The following is a 14343-nucleotide window of genomic DNA, read 5'->3' as shown; positions in this document are numbered from 1 at the left end:
AGAAGTAGAGAAATCATTCGCGAGTGTTCTTGTGCCAAAGTACAGTATAGTATTTCATACTGTATTATTCCATTCTTACTTTCTGATCTTTCTTCTTGAATATAGTTTCTGTTTTGTACGTGCGTTCTCTAATTCTTTTTGAAGTATTTTATTGTTTTAACTTGGGGCTTGCTCCACCTGCTTCTTCCCTGTCTTATTATTTGATGTGTGGCTTGCCTTCTGATTTCCTCCTGCTGCTTCTGACTCTTTGGAGCCTGTTTTTTTTTTATTTAACCCACCCTCAGTGTTATTCACTTCTTTAGTTCTTTGTTTCAGTGTGTGAGTTGCTATAATTGTATGTTGCCTGTGTCCTTCTCCTTCCAAATCCTTTTCATTGTTAACTGTGCCTCCCCCACCCAGAAGCTGCTGTGGTTCTTTGGGCATTACAATTAATTTGGGACATGTCCATTTTGTGTAACTCAATCTGTGCTGTATGTCTGGGGGCCCCAAGTGTAGCCGAACCACAACACTTTAATTTTATATATTTATTTTATCACACACAGTCCATTAATAAAATTACATATATTTCATACGCACATTACAGAATCTTTTCCGACATCTGTGACCAAACACTGCACATCATGAACTGCAGGGGATCTTCTGGCTCTAATGGGAAGAATGTGCAGCATGGTGGGGGGAGATCTGGTAGAGGGAGAAGGAGAGGGAGAGGAAGGGTTTATTTTGAAAAAGCAGCAGCAGCCAACAGTAGTAGCAGTATACCTGGCATGGGAAGCCTCCCCTGCAACATTAAACTGCTGTTCAGCTAAGTGGCTGCAGTGCCAATTCCTCAAGTTGCTTCATGTGTTACTGCTTCCTATCAATTCTCCCATAGACTTTAATGTTAAACAAGGGCACCTTTCATTGCTTCAAAAAGGGGCCAATATATGATATCTGGCAGTGTAGATGTCTTCGTGGAGTACTGCGACAACCCTCCCCCCCTGAGCTTTGTCCAGTTCATATAGAAAACCAGGAAGGTACAAACCGAAGAAAGGACATAGAGCTTCCACTGAAACCAATGGGAAATAGAACCAAACCAAACCATCCCTTTGGGAATTAATAAAAATGAAAGAAATTAAACAAGCTCTCGTGTATAAGAGTAAGGGCAAAACTTAGAAGGTCTGAATGGAACCTGGAAGATTTTGGCTGGAGGAGCCAGGGTGGAACTTTATGGATTTTAAGTATAACATGGAAGAATGTGGTGGCAAGATTCCTTCAGCCAGCACGACCTTGGGCTGAGAAACACACCTTAGAACAGATAAGTCTTTGAATGTGTTGTATCAATTTCTAGACATCTTCTTCACTTATTCTTGAATGGACCTTTCAATGGTGGTGGGTAGAAACAGTGATGGCAGTGTGAACTATTTCCTGTTACAGTCTATTTATCATCTCTGCTGACTGGGGCAGATTCATAGATAAATATTTCTCATTCCCCATGGATGGCATCTAATCAAGCTATATAGAGTCGAAGTATGGTTTTTTGCCTTTGGGTCTTGTTTTGTCTGCTGTTTTCATGAGTGGATTTTTCAATGAAATGTTAGCATGACACATTGTTTAAAGCAGAGCTGAGCTCATTTGATCTTGCTGTGGAGGAACCATATTGCAGCACGGTTTCCTGTACACCTGCACTACAATGAAGACCACTTTGTCACATAAGCCAAAGAAACTGCAAGATATAAAGTTTTCAGCAAAGGTTTAACATGTACAATAGCAGTGGTTCCTCCTAAGAAATGCTTCCATTATCTTTTGTAATGCAGAAGATCAACTTGGAATCCTTGAACCAGTGCCTCCAGATCCCCAGTTTTTCTTCAGAACAGAGCGGGTGGGGGGAATCTACTTTAGCTCCTCTCCCAACAGGCCTAATCATTTTCTCACAGCATCCCTATATACCATTTTACCTCAGGAAAGTGCATAAATTTATCATAGCTGCCACATCCCTCAGCATTTCCCCTTGTCCTTAATGGCCACTCATATCTCTGAGAGTGGAACCACATGGAGCAGGGCTAAAGGCTCAACTTCAAGTTATGATTTCTTCTATATTTATTTAAAACCTTTTTTTCTTTGGCAAACTCAGCTTACAGGATTGCTTAACCAAGGGAAAAAATGCGAGAAGGGATACACCTTTCCTCCCTTGTCATTTTCTCACTAAAACAAGCCAGCAGCAATGGAGAAACTACACAAGCCTCTCCCTGTGTGGAAAGCATCTTTATAGTTAAGAATCATTCAACTGACCCGACAAAAGGCAGCCAATACCTGCTAAATAGGGTTGCTGCTCCACATAGTTTGAACCAGTCAAAGTTTCTTCTACGGCACAGTGTATTGCAATAACCCAAACTGGAGGTGACCAGGCAAAGTAGGCTATTTAATGAAGGACGGTCCATGGCAAAGTGGCTGAGGCTGGTTACAGGTACTGTATGTTAAAGATGAAACCTAGGCCTACATCTATAGAACCAGTTCTCATAGCATCCACAAGTTATGAACCTGACCCTTAAGGGGTAATGGTGGTATTGCAATTTATTCAGAGCAGGATAGAGTTGTACAGTTGTATATCCATTCCTGGGAGCTTGCACAGATGGGAATTAAGATCAGTTGTAGACCTTTAAGGACATATTTGCTAAAATTCCAAATTTTGATTGTTGAGGCAGATTGTTCAGACGTAAAAGGGTTTGCCGTGTGCCCCGAATGTGCTTTACTGTGTTAGGTTGCAGGATTAACTATTAAACCTTTGAGCAAGACAGTGTCTGTTTTTTCCCTACAATCTTGAACACAAGCTTAAACATTGCATAAGTTAACATTATTTTAATATGTCTGTTCCTTACATGATCTTTGATGCCCATTTTGTGCATTCCGGATAGGTGCCTTTATTTGCCAAACAGTCACACTGCTTCCTGGACACAACTTCCTAACCAAAATATGCAATTTGTCACTAATACGAACCTTTTTTCAAGAGAACTGGAAAGCAAATGCAACTCTCGTTTTTTTTTTTTTTAAAGGGTTTCAGAGGAGAGGAATGGAAATTATAGGCATGTTATCCTAACATCTGTTTGAGGCATACTGCTGGAAACTATTGAAGGAGGCTTAGATCTTGCCTAGAATTTCCATAGATGCAAGGGAGATAGTTGCCGATTCTCCCCTGCTGTGACAGCCCAAAATACACCACCCAATGCTGCTGAGCAGTTGTCAGGAGATACCTGACAACCCTATTCATCCATGTGTTTGTTAACCATCTCAAAGAATTCCAAGAGATTGGTGGCACAGAATCCATATTGATTCAGACGTATATGCTTAATAATTTTGGCTTGGATCCCACCTAGAATTTCTGTGGCCACAAAGGGGTGATTTTTTCACTTTCTTCTTCTGCAGGAGACTTCTGATTCCCTTCCAGCTGCCTGAAGGCCTAGTAGCTACCTCGTGGGCTGGTGGCATGGTTTTTCTTGCAGGCTTTGGCAGGGTGGCCTCTGACGCTGCTGGTTCATCCTCAGCAGGTGACGCAGCAGTGCTGGGGCCTTCCTGGTCTTGCTGGTCCTCCTCAGCCACTGATCTGGGCTCCTTGGGCTCCTCCCCTGAGGACTGAGTCAGAGTTACTGAGATGGCCAGAGAGCTGTTCCAAATCCCAGCATGAAGCCAGATTGAAATGGAGCTAGAAAACCAATCTCTTCTTAGACCCTCTGGAGCTGAGAAGCAACCACCAGCTGTAACCCCTTGCTTAGGAATGGAAGATTGGAGACAGGCTGGAAGTTCTCCAGCATAGTAGAGCTCACAGAGGGCTTTTTCAGAACATGTCTAGAGGGGCACAACTCCCACTCTCAAAGAGGCATTTTCACCCACTTTCCAAGTCTTACCCTCTCCCCCCAGCAAGGGTCAAGAGCACAAATGGTAGGTCTCACCTCACCAAAAATCTTGCCCACATCCACAGACTCCACAAGCAGAAAGGTATCCATATAAACACTTAAGTGATTACTCCATAGACTTTCCCCCTATAAACATTTTTTAATATCACATTTCATGCTTCTAATTGAGATATAACTAGACAGAATGTATGTTAAGTGAAGTAGGTTTTAAAATAACAACAACAATAACAGTAACTACACTTATATATGGCTCTTCTAGACATATTACTGATCCACTCAAAGTGGTGAACAAAGTCAGAGTTATTATTATTATCCTCACAATACATCTGGGGAGCTGAGAGGAGTGGTTTACCCAAGGCCACCTGCTGAGCTCCTGGCAGAAGTGGGATTCAAACCAGCAGAGTACTGATTTTCAACCCTATCACTTAACCACTATGCTATAGCAGCTCAAATAGCCTACTACTCTGCTTAGCAAAATGTGAAGGCTTCTTGTAACTTGACTGAACGAAGTGTTGGAATACAGGACAATCTCTCTCATAGGTTTTATGTCTATTCAGATTGCCGTGGGAAAGTGCAGATCCTTACATCCAGTGTACCACAGAGAAAATTGTCTTTAAGGTGGGTGATGAACTGAATGTTTGGTTGCTTGGGAACTTGAAAAACTCTACTGCAAAATGGTAGGGGGAAATGGAATTTGCACTGGGAAATCTGTAGGATGAAGGTGAATGGCTCTTCCCACCTCTCCCCCCTCATACAACACTTCTCCGCAGTTGCCTTCTCCCCATTTCTTGGTTCTAGACATAAGTCTGTTACTGAAATGTGGCCTGGATTGTGGAAGTGACAGGGGAGAAGGGTTCAGCTCCCCTTCTCCTGCCACTTGTCTCAGTCTGATGAAAGCTGTGTCCTTCCTGTTGCTTTGCAGCTGTTCTGCAGATAAGACCAGAACTCTGACAATCGGATCTTCTTTTGATCGTTTATTTCCACACTTGGAGATTGTACATACGCAGAATCCCCCAGTGTGCCCTTATTTGGAGCTTTGCAATGCATAAGAGTATTCCCTTTGCAGAATCCAACTACGTTGGGAAGTGTATATGTTTCTGTATGGGGAACATTTCCAGTTTTAATTTTAAACCATATGCGAGAGTCTCCAGGGAATGAATGGCATGTGCTGTCTGCGGGAGTTATCTTTTTGATGAATCAGACACCTTGTTTGTACCTCTGCTTTTGATAGACATGCTTTAATAAGGTCTTGAACTGCTTACTGTGTCTTTATGTACCTTTTCTTTTCTGCATTTGTAACAATTGTGCTGCTTGCCCCATATTAATGGTGTGACAAATAACAAGTTTAACCATTAACTTGTCAGTGACGGTGAGGTGAATTCAGTTAGAATGGCAGATTTATTGAATAAAAGTAAAGGAATTCCAGTAAGAATAATTTATTTTAAAATGGGAGGAGGGTAACCAGGGTTATCTTTGGAACATATTGGGATGTGATTTTTTTATAACTTCAAGATGTCTTACTGCATAAAAATGAAATAGGAGTCCAGTAGCTCCTTAAAGACACAAAATTCATTCTAGTTTAAAGCTATCATGATGAGTAAGAACTCACTTCATCAGATGAACAGTGTCCATCCAAAGCAGCTACATTTATACTTGAGTTCAAACAACAGAAAAGAGAAAGGGGAGTGGGGAAAACCTTATTCAGTCTTGCAGGTGGGGGCGGCAGGAGATATAGTGTTAAACTTCATGATTCAACAGTGTAGCATAGTGGTTAAGTGGCTCTGAGCCAGCACTCTGCTGGTTCAACTCCCACTACTGCCACAAACTCTCAGCCCCAGCTCCCCAGCTGTATTGTGGGGATAATAGCACAGACTTCATTAACCGCTTTGAGTGTGGCACTAATCTGCCCAGAAAAGTGGGATATAAGCACATAATTGTTATTATTTCACATTGGATTCTCCCTTTGGCTTTCTCTTGAGAGAGAACAATTACTTTTAGATCAGCAGTAATGTCATATGTCCTAGAGGATGAAAATATCTCCTTCTTGTTTCTGAACATTGCGATTTAAAATGTCAATTTTTCTGTCCAGTTATTCTTTGGGGCAGGGATTGTCCTGTTAGTCCAATGTAAAGAGCAAAAAACATTCTTGACACATGATGGCATATTTTACATTGGAAGATGAGCAATTGGATAAACCCATGGTGGTATAGCAGATGTTATTTGAGATTCTGTAATAATATTGCCCAAGTATATATGGGAACAAATGGAGTCTTGAGTTGGAGTATGTTTTGTTATAAGCACAGTGAGGAGCGTTCATCTGTTTTCCCAAGGGAGTCAAATGGGACCTGAATCTGAATCAAAAAAGATCTCAAACTTATCTGTTCCCTGAACCAAACTCAGGCCATTGTTTGAAAGTTTTTGCTGAATGTATACCAAATCTTAATCCGTTATGTTACTGGTGACTTACCCATTCAGCATGACTATAGAACTGATTCTGGGAAGGATTTCTATACAGGTTGTCCTGGCTTCACTATGCTGCTTTATTCACACTCTGGAAAACTGCAGCTGGCTTCAATCTACCACAATCTATTGTGAAAATAAACAGTTTGTAGACCAAGGGGAAAGAAAGCATTTGTATGAGTTATGTTGACCTAAAACCAGCATGTTTTATTTATTTTGTTTTATTCTACTTCATTTATACCCTGCTTTTCTCCTCAATGGGGACTCAAAGTGGCTTACATCATTCTCCTCTCCTCCATTTTTCCTCACAACAAACCCTGTGGGGTAGGTTAGGCTGAGAGTGACTGGCCCAAGGTCATCCAGTAAGCTTCCATGGCAGAGCTGGGAATTAAACCTGGGACTCCCAGTTACTAGTCCGACACCTTCTCCACTATGTAACTCTCTTCACATTGTGTGCCTTCTCTACTATAACAGATTGACATCCCTATTTGTTGAAATATCATCAATACCAGTTTTAACTGTTGGAAACATTCAGATAAGTTCCTTTCTATTTTGAGGATTCCTTTCCCACCTTGTCTTATCTGTTAGTGATGAAAAGCATTGGGCAACCCTGCAGGGATGCTTGCCTTCCATTGTTGATAGCTTTGTGCCTCCCCTTCCTCAGTAAGCTTTGGAGGAACTTTGGGAGTTATGAAGACAAAGAAGACTACTGAGATAATACTTTCTGTTGGACAGCTCAAAGTGTGAGAATGGATTTTGATATCAAAGGCCAACTACCAATGAACAATGATGTCTGTGACCACTGGTGCCTTTGGAATGCCTTCCCCATTGAGGCTCATCTGGCATCTATCCTACTATTTTTCAGGTGCCAGGCTAAAACATTTCTTTATAGCCAGACTTTTAATTAAGGGGTTGATCATTTTTATCATTAGCTTTTATCCTGAGTCATGCTTCATGAATAACAATAACAACAACATTTGATTTATATACTGCCCTTCAGGACAACTTAGCGCCCACTCAGAGCAGTTTACAAAGTATGTTATTATTATCCCCACAACGATAATCACCCTGTGAGGCGGGTAGGGCTGAGGGAGCTCCAAGAAGCTGTGACTGACCCAAGGTCACCCAGCTAGCTTCAAGTGGAGGAGTGAGGAATCAAACCCGGCTCTCCAGATTAGAGTCCCGTGCTCTTAACCACTACAACAAACTGGCTCTCATCATGAGACTCATGATGCTGTTTTTTTAAAAGATCCTGTTTATGTTCTCTTGTTTTACTTTGTACATCTCCTGAAGCAGGCTCTGTGGTGAGGCACGACAGCATAGAAATAATTTAAATAAATAAATAAATACTCCTTAGCTGATTCCGCACACATTGGATAATGCACTTTCAGTGCACTTTAGCTATCATTTGGAAGTGGATTTTTTGTTTCACACTCGAAAAATTCAGTTCCAAAGGATCTCTAAAGAGGATTGGAAGTGCATTATCCAACATGTACGGAATCAGCCCTTGATAGGTTTTCATTATTAACAATGCTATATCATCCAGCAGGTAAAACATGCAAGGATCATTCACAGAGCTTCCACATCAGCAATATTGGATGCACAATGGGATGTGCAAGTATTTTTGTGTATTATTTATTACTATGCACATACTTAGAATGCTGCAACTGGGAACTAGAATATAAGTTGTCATTTGAATTACTCCTTCCCATGATCCAATAAACTATGTGTCCATTGGAGAAGTCTGGAATCTGCCAGGGATATTTTAAATAGTATTTGTCTCACATCATATGAACAAATGATGGGAGTACCATTAAGAAATATAGGGACAAACCAAAATTACTTGGTTTTGTGGAAACATTTTCAGCAGTGTTGAAAACACTTTCTTTTTTAAAAAAGTTCTTTTTGGCATACTTTGTGAAAACATTCATTTAAATTGCTCATTTGCCTTCAGCGACCTCATCAAACTGATTGTCTATTAAGTGTTGTGACATCATCCCATTCAGTACTTGATCCCTGAAAGCATGATATCATGCATATGACTACTCCAGAAGGAGGAAGAAGTGCTTAGTTGGAGGGAAATAATGCAGAAGAATGGGAGGTCAGTCAAAAGAAAACCTTCCAACAAGATGAGAGTCTGTATGGTGCAATGGTTAGAGCAATGGACTAACACTGCATTCCTAAACAGAGTTACTCCAGTCTAAGCCCATTGCTTAAGATTGTATTGTAAGTCTGGAGAGATCTCCAATCCTCCATGAATTACCTTAGGTCAGACATTACCTTAGGTCAGCCAGTTACCTCAAATATGGTTATTATAAGGCTGAAATGCAGGTGGGGAGAACCATGGTCTCCAAGGGAGGAAGGCAGGATAAAAATGTGATTGATAGACTTGTGTGATTATGCACCTTTTAGAAGTCTGAGTGTTTTTCAGTCAAAATTTCCATTCCAATGGAATAGCTAATTTCAACCTGAAAATCAAAGGCAGGGAATACTTGGTACAACTCTACAAATTAATAAATGCAAGTCTCAGAAAATGTAGGTTATAAAGTAATCAATTACAGAAACATTTTTGAGAAAGTTAGAAATACTTATTAGCTCCTGTACAAAGGAAGCAAAGAGAATTATAAAAAAAAAGCATTTTAGGATTATGACAAACGAGAAATCTCAATTAACACTTTACAAATGCAAGAAACCTGCTGAACGCAAAGACTGATTCCAATGAAACACCCAATTTGATGCTAGATTAGGTCTCTCTTGCTTTTCAAAGGAGAGAAACACTATGCAAAATCAACCCACTTTCAAATACGAAATGAGCCAAATAAAATCTCATGGGGAAAATATGAAGTAAAAGAATGGGAAGGAGGGAAATATATATTTTTGTTATATTCACTTGTATAGGTTAGTCTTTATCAAAGCTATCTACTCATTAAAGATTTTTAATTGGTTAAATATCTGGCCTAATTGATTTATCAGTTAATCAAAGACACATACCTAATTGCTTATACAGTATTTTGTGAATAATCTTCAAATAGCTACCTTTGCAGATAGAAAGTAACTGATAATTTAATAAAAACTGCTACTACTTACAGTATGAATGAAAGGCTATTTTTAATATTTCTTTTTTCTTTTCTTGTTACATTAAGATACCAGGATCAAAAAAGCTTCAAAACACAAAGAGGTATGTCATTTAATCTCTGCCTTTTTAATAAAAATTGGTACCAGTCCTGTAAAATATTAATCCATGGAAGTGTCAGTCGATCGATTTACCTATTCGACTGATTCAAATTAGTAGACCTAGGTCTCAATCTGTAGATATAATCGTGCACACTTTTAAATTCACTATAGAGTGTCTAGTGCATAGTATGCATGTACATCTGCGATCCATGAGTTTATGAGTATTGTGCGTGTTTTTGAAATGATATATCTGAGTGATCTCCATCCAAATTCAGTCTATACTCACAGTCCCTGATCTAGCAAGTAAATTCTTGTGATGAAGTGGCGTCTGCAATGAATATATTTTCTTTGCTGGATCAGGAGTAGAGCTATTGCTCTCTCGGCTCACTTCCCCATCTTCTCTCTCTTTTTGCCTTACTTTAGCCTTTTAACACTTGAAACAATTATATTCAGAATGAGATCAGGATGTAGTGATCTCACTCCATCCATTAATTTTTGTCCTAGCAGCTGTGTTGGCAAGAGTGCAAAGGAAAGTTGGTGTTTCCCCTGGAATGGTTCATGTTGTTTTGTTTTAAATTGTGTGTGTAGTGGACGCATTCTTTCTTGACTCGAGTGGCCAAACAACATTGCAGAAAAAGATGAGATGTTGGTCTAAGAGTCATTGCTTCTATTATGATTCCCCCCCTAAAAAACTGTATTTTATTCTGCCATTTAAAACCACCAGGTTCCTCATGACAGTTGGAGTGCCATAGTGATGCAAAGATTTCTGTTGATCGATTGGTGTGATCTTTGTTTGTTTGGAAACTCTTTTTCCACTTTGAAAGAGGAAGACTGAGCATCTACTTAGTAGAAAGGGAGATACAATATTTCCATTTTAATGTATTTATTAGTACACTGCCTTTTGGAATTTTATTCATTAAAATCATTGTATTCATCATCTTGCCTCAACTAGGGTCAGGGTCTTTTCAGTCCTGGCACCTACCTGGTGGAACTCTCTGTCTGTGGAGGCCTACTCTCAGCAAGATCTGTTATCATGTCAACAAACAGTGCACTCCTAAACAGAGTTACTGCAATCTAAGCCCACTGAAATCATTGGTCTTAGACTGGAATAACTGTTTAGGATTGAACTGAAAACTATCTAATTCACCATCAGTGTGATCCAGTTGGGATATTCTGTCCCCCAAACTCTCCAACAATGGTGTGTTGTGCATTTATTTGTGTGAATGTACATTTTTTTGTGTTGGGTTGAGACAGCAGGTGCAGGTCCATCCCTCTGCCTGCTCCTCACACTGAATTATTGTTTTGTCCCTTCTCTTAGATCTCCTTTGTGCTACTGAAAATAGCAGATCACAATTTTTTTGTTGTCCCCCATCCTTCTGCATGTTCAAACAATAGGTAAAGTGATATCAACTTCTAGCATTGTGGTATCTACCTTTCTGCGTTAAAATACTATTTTGGGAAAGCTAGAGATTTTTGGGGCCTTATTGCAGAGCTGTAAACCTTATCTCAGCAAATAGCATAAAACTGGCTAATGATCACCAATCTTATTTTCTTTTCTTACAAGGGATAGGCTTGGGGGTGGGGAAAGGCTATTTCTTTCAACAGTCCTGAAAGCATCTTAGAGAAAACACATTTCACTGCAAATCAATAAAGATAAGCAACTCTTAAGTAAGCTAGCCACTCCTGGGCGGGTAATTCTGTATAAACCATGTAAAACTTCTCTGTGTTTAGATCTGACATTCTTTCTCTTTGCAGAAATCCCCTGAAAATCATTGGGAACCAGTACAGCATTAAGACCACAGCAGATTCAGAAGGGAGGGGAACCAGAAACAGGTTGTGGCTGTATTGAAATTGAGTGTTGTCAGCTGGAGGCAGCTGTATACAGTGTGTGAGTATAAAACTGCAGCTGGGAGGGTAATTTAAATTCCTTAAAATCATCTTGATGATGCTGTTATATTTATGAAAGGTGAAGAGCAGCATTGAAGCCTGAAGTAGGGGTATCCGATGGGCAGATGCTCACAAAGGGACAGATAACTCAGGTAAAAGTGACAGTTGCTTCTCCACTCAATAGTTTGCAGTATTTCCTGGGCCCAACTGATTGTGCTACACAGTATTAAATATTTTTATCTTCAATACTTTTAAAATCTCTGCCATTTGTAATCCTCATCTATAATACAAAGGATGGAATTGCACGTTATAAGAAATGATGCTGAAAACTGCAGACTTGTGTTCTGAATTCCCTCTCCCATTCCATAATGTGCAAGACAAATTAGCCCAGGTTGTCATGTCATTCTGCAAACATTTCCATGCAGCAGCCAATGAAGTGGGTTGTGGGGGTGGGTGGGTAAGGAAATGCAGAGTGTAATGATGTTAAAACACAAAGTAAGATGAACAACACATTACAGAAGGCAAGGAGGAACTTGACACAATACTTCCATTTTCAGCAGCATCCCCAGGTTTCTTATCCTGCCCTAATATGTAACAACTACTAGTGCTTTAGAGTGTTCGAGGCACTTCACAGACATTAGCTCAATAATTGTTTCCATAACCTTACAAGGTAGAGCAATCTGATTATACTCATATTGATATGAAATCTAAGGCTGGAAGAATTGAGTTGCCTAATGTTTTAAAAAAAACACGGAAGTCCAGTGGTATCTTAAGGATAACGCAATTTATTCCAACATGAATACATTTTTGTAAAAACAGTTTTGAGCTGTGGCAAGATTTGAGGCTGAGGAAAGATTTGAAGCTGGGACATTGAAACAGCAGCCTAGTTGACATTCTTGGCTGCTATACTCACCCGTTCAGTCATAGCCAATGCCTCACCAGTGATTTGCCACTGAAAGCATTTTACAAATCCTTTCTATTTACACAGATTTCAAAGACCGAAGCTGAGCTTTTGAGAAGAACTCTGTTGCATTGGTATAACAAAACTTTTTGTAACCAATGGGGATTTTCTCATTCCTGGGTTTAATGAAGCTAGGGCCCAATTTAATGTTTTAGCTTAATCTAATCTAGGGCAATTGGAGGAATTAACCTATTGAGTAAGCAACAGCGTGTAAAGAAAGGTGAGTAATTGTTTAAGTGCTAGTGAACATCTTGTTAGTTTAATCTGTTAATTGTTAGGGAGCCAAACAACTTTGGATTGTTTTTAGTGTATAGTCTGAATCAGCAGCTTATTTTCCTTCATTTCCTTCACACTTTACCCAGAGATGGATGTATGTTGCTGCCAGATTAACCTTGCTCTCAGCACTGCGCAAGGAAAATATGGATTATTGCATCAAACTGGGAATTGTGTATACTTTAGACTCACATGATCCCTACACCAGAATCCATGTTCTAGACTTATACATTTAGATGACTCTCTTCACATACCTGGCCTATCAATCATTGGGGCCAACTCAAAAATGATACCATTTACATAGCAAATTTCTTGGGTTTATTTTAAAGGTTTTAACATTTATTTATAGCCCACCTTTCCCACTGAGACCCAAGATGAATAACACAGTGCAAATAAAATACAATATAATCAACAGTTATATTCACTGGGCAAAATACAATAATGAATAACAGTCAGGACTAGACATGGGCACGAACCACATTACAAACTTCAAAAACCCACAGAATTGGCGATCGCGCTATCGCGATCCGGCAGTTCATGATTGTCCACGGCAAATGAACCAGTGTTCGGAAGAAGCCTGGTTTGTTGCGTTTGGCCATGGTTCGGGAAGCCAGACAGTCAGGCACCATCAATCAATTCCCCTGGAAACGGAACCAGGGGAATACCTGAACTCTGTCTGTGCTCCTTCTGTTGCCCTGGAAACCCAAATCGAAGCCCAGCTTACCTTCATCGGCAGGTCTTCCTTCCAACCATGGAGCTGCAAAGTGGTTACAAGTTGGGAGAAGACACCTGGAGGGGGGAGGGAGTGTTCCGTAGCCATGGGCACTCCAATCTCATCCCTGCAAACCCTGATAGGCAGCTCTGACGGCCAAACACAGACCTCCTGCGTTGTTCTATGGGACCTCAGCTTATAAAAAGCACTGTGCTCCTAGGCTGGCTTTCACTTTCAGTAAGCAGTGGCGTGTGAGAGCTGTTGCTTGCTACTTGCTAGCCTTTGGGGAGAGACAGAGAGAGTATAATTGAGCTTGGATTTTTGTGCGAGTTTCCTGGGGGCCTTGGATTGGAGAGGGTATAACTCCAAGATCCCTATTGCAATTTTGACCAAACTTGGTTGCTGGCTGGAGGAGAGCCTGCTACACACTCCCTGTGAATATGGGCTCTCTAAGTGCAACGGGGGCCATTCTGAGCACCACAAATCATGAACCCATTCGGCAACGGGAAATGTCCATTGCGGTTCATGACTTCGGGATCGGCGGCGGCACTGAACCACGAACCATGGATTCATTAAATTTTTTTGGTTCATGCCCATGTCTAGTCAGGACATTCAGTGAGCAGATATAATATGGAATGGTTGCAGAAAATCTGAAACAAGCACACAGCCAAAGACAGAGATGAAATCTTTCTGAAACAAAGTGTAACTGGTTAACATGGCATGTTTAGTAACATGGAAACTCCCTAGTAGGAGCATATCTACACCAACAGACAGTACCCAACAGAGTAGTCTATAGTCCCTCTCTCTCTACGAAATCATCTCTCTGAATATAGACATAGCCCTAAAACCTGAGTAGAATAATTCCTGAATAATTCAATTTTGCATAGTTTGTGAAAAGCCAGGAGGGTGGGAGCTCTCCTGACCTCCTCAGGCATAAATTGGCTCAGTGTCCAAACCATACTTTGGAGATTGGAAATGTGCTGCAGGGT

Source organism: Eublepharis macularius, chromosome 5 (genome assembly GCF_028583425.1).
Source record: "Eublepharis macularius isolate TG4126 chromosome 5, MPM_Emac_v1.0, whole genome shotgun sequence".
Classification (NCBI taxonomy): Eukaryota; Metazoa; Chordata; class Lepidosauria; order Squamata; family Eublepharidae; genus Eublepharis; species Eublepharis macularius.
The sequence above is the reverse complement of the archived record's forward strand: the minus strand, read 5'-3'. Positions refer to the sequence as shown.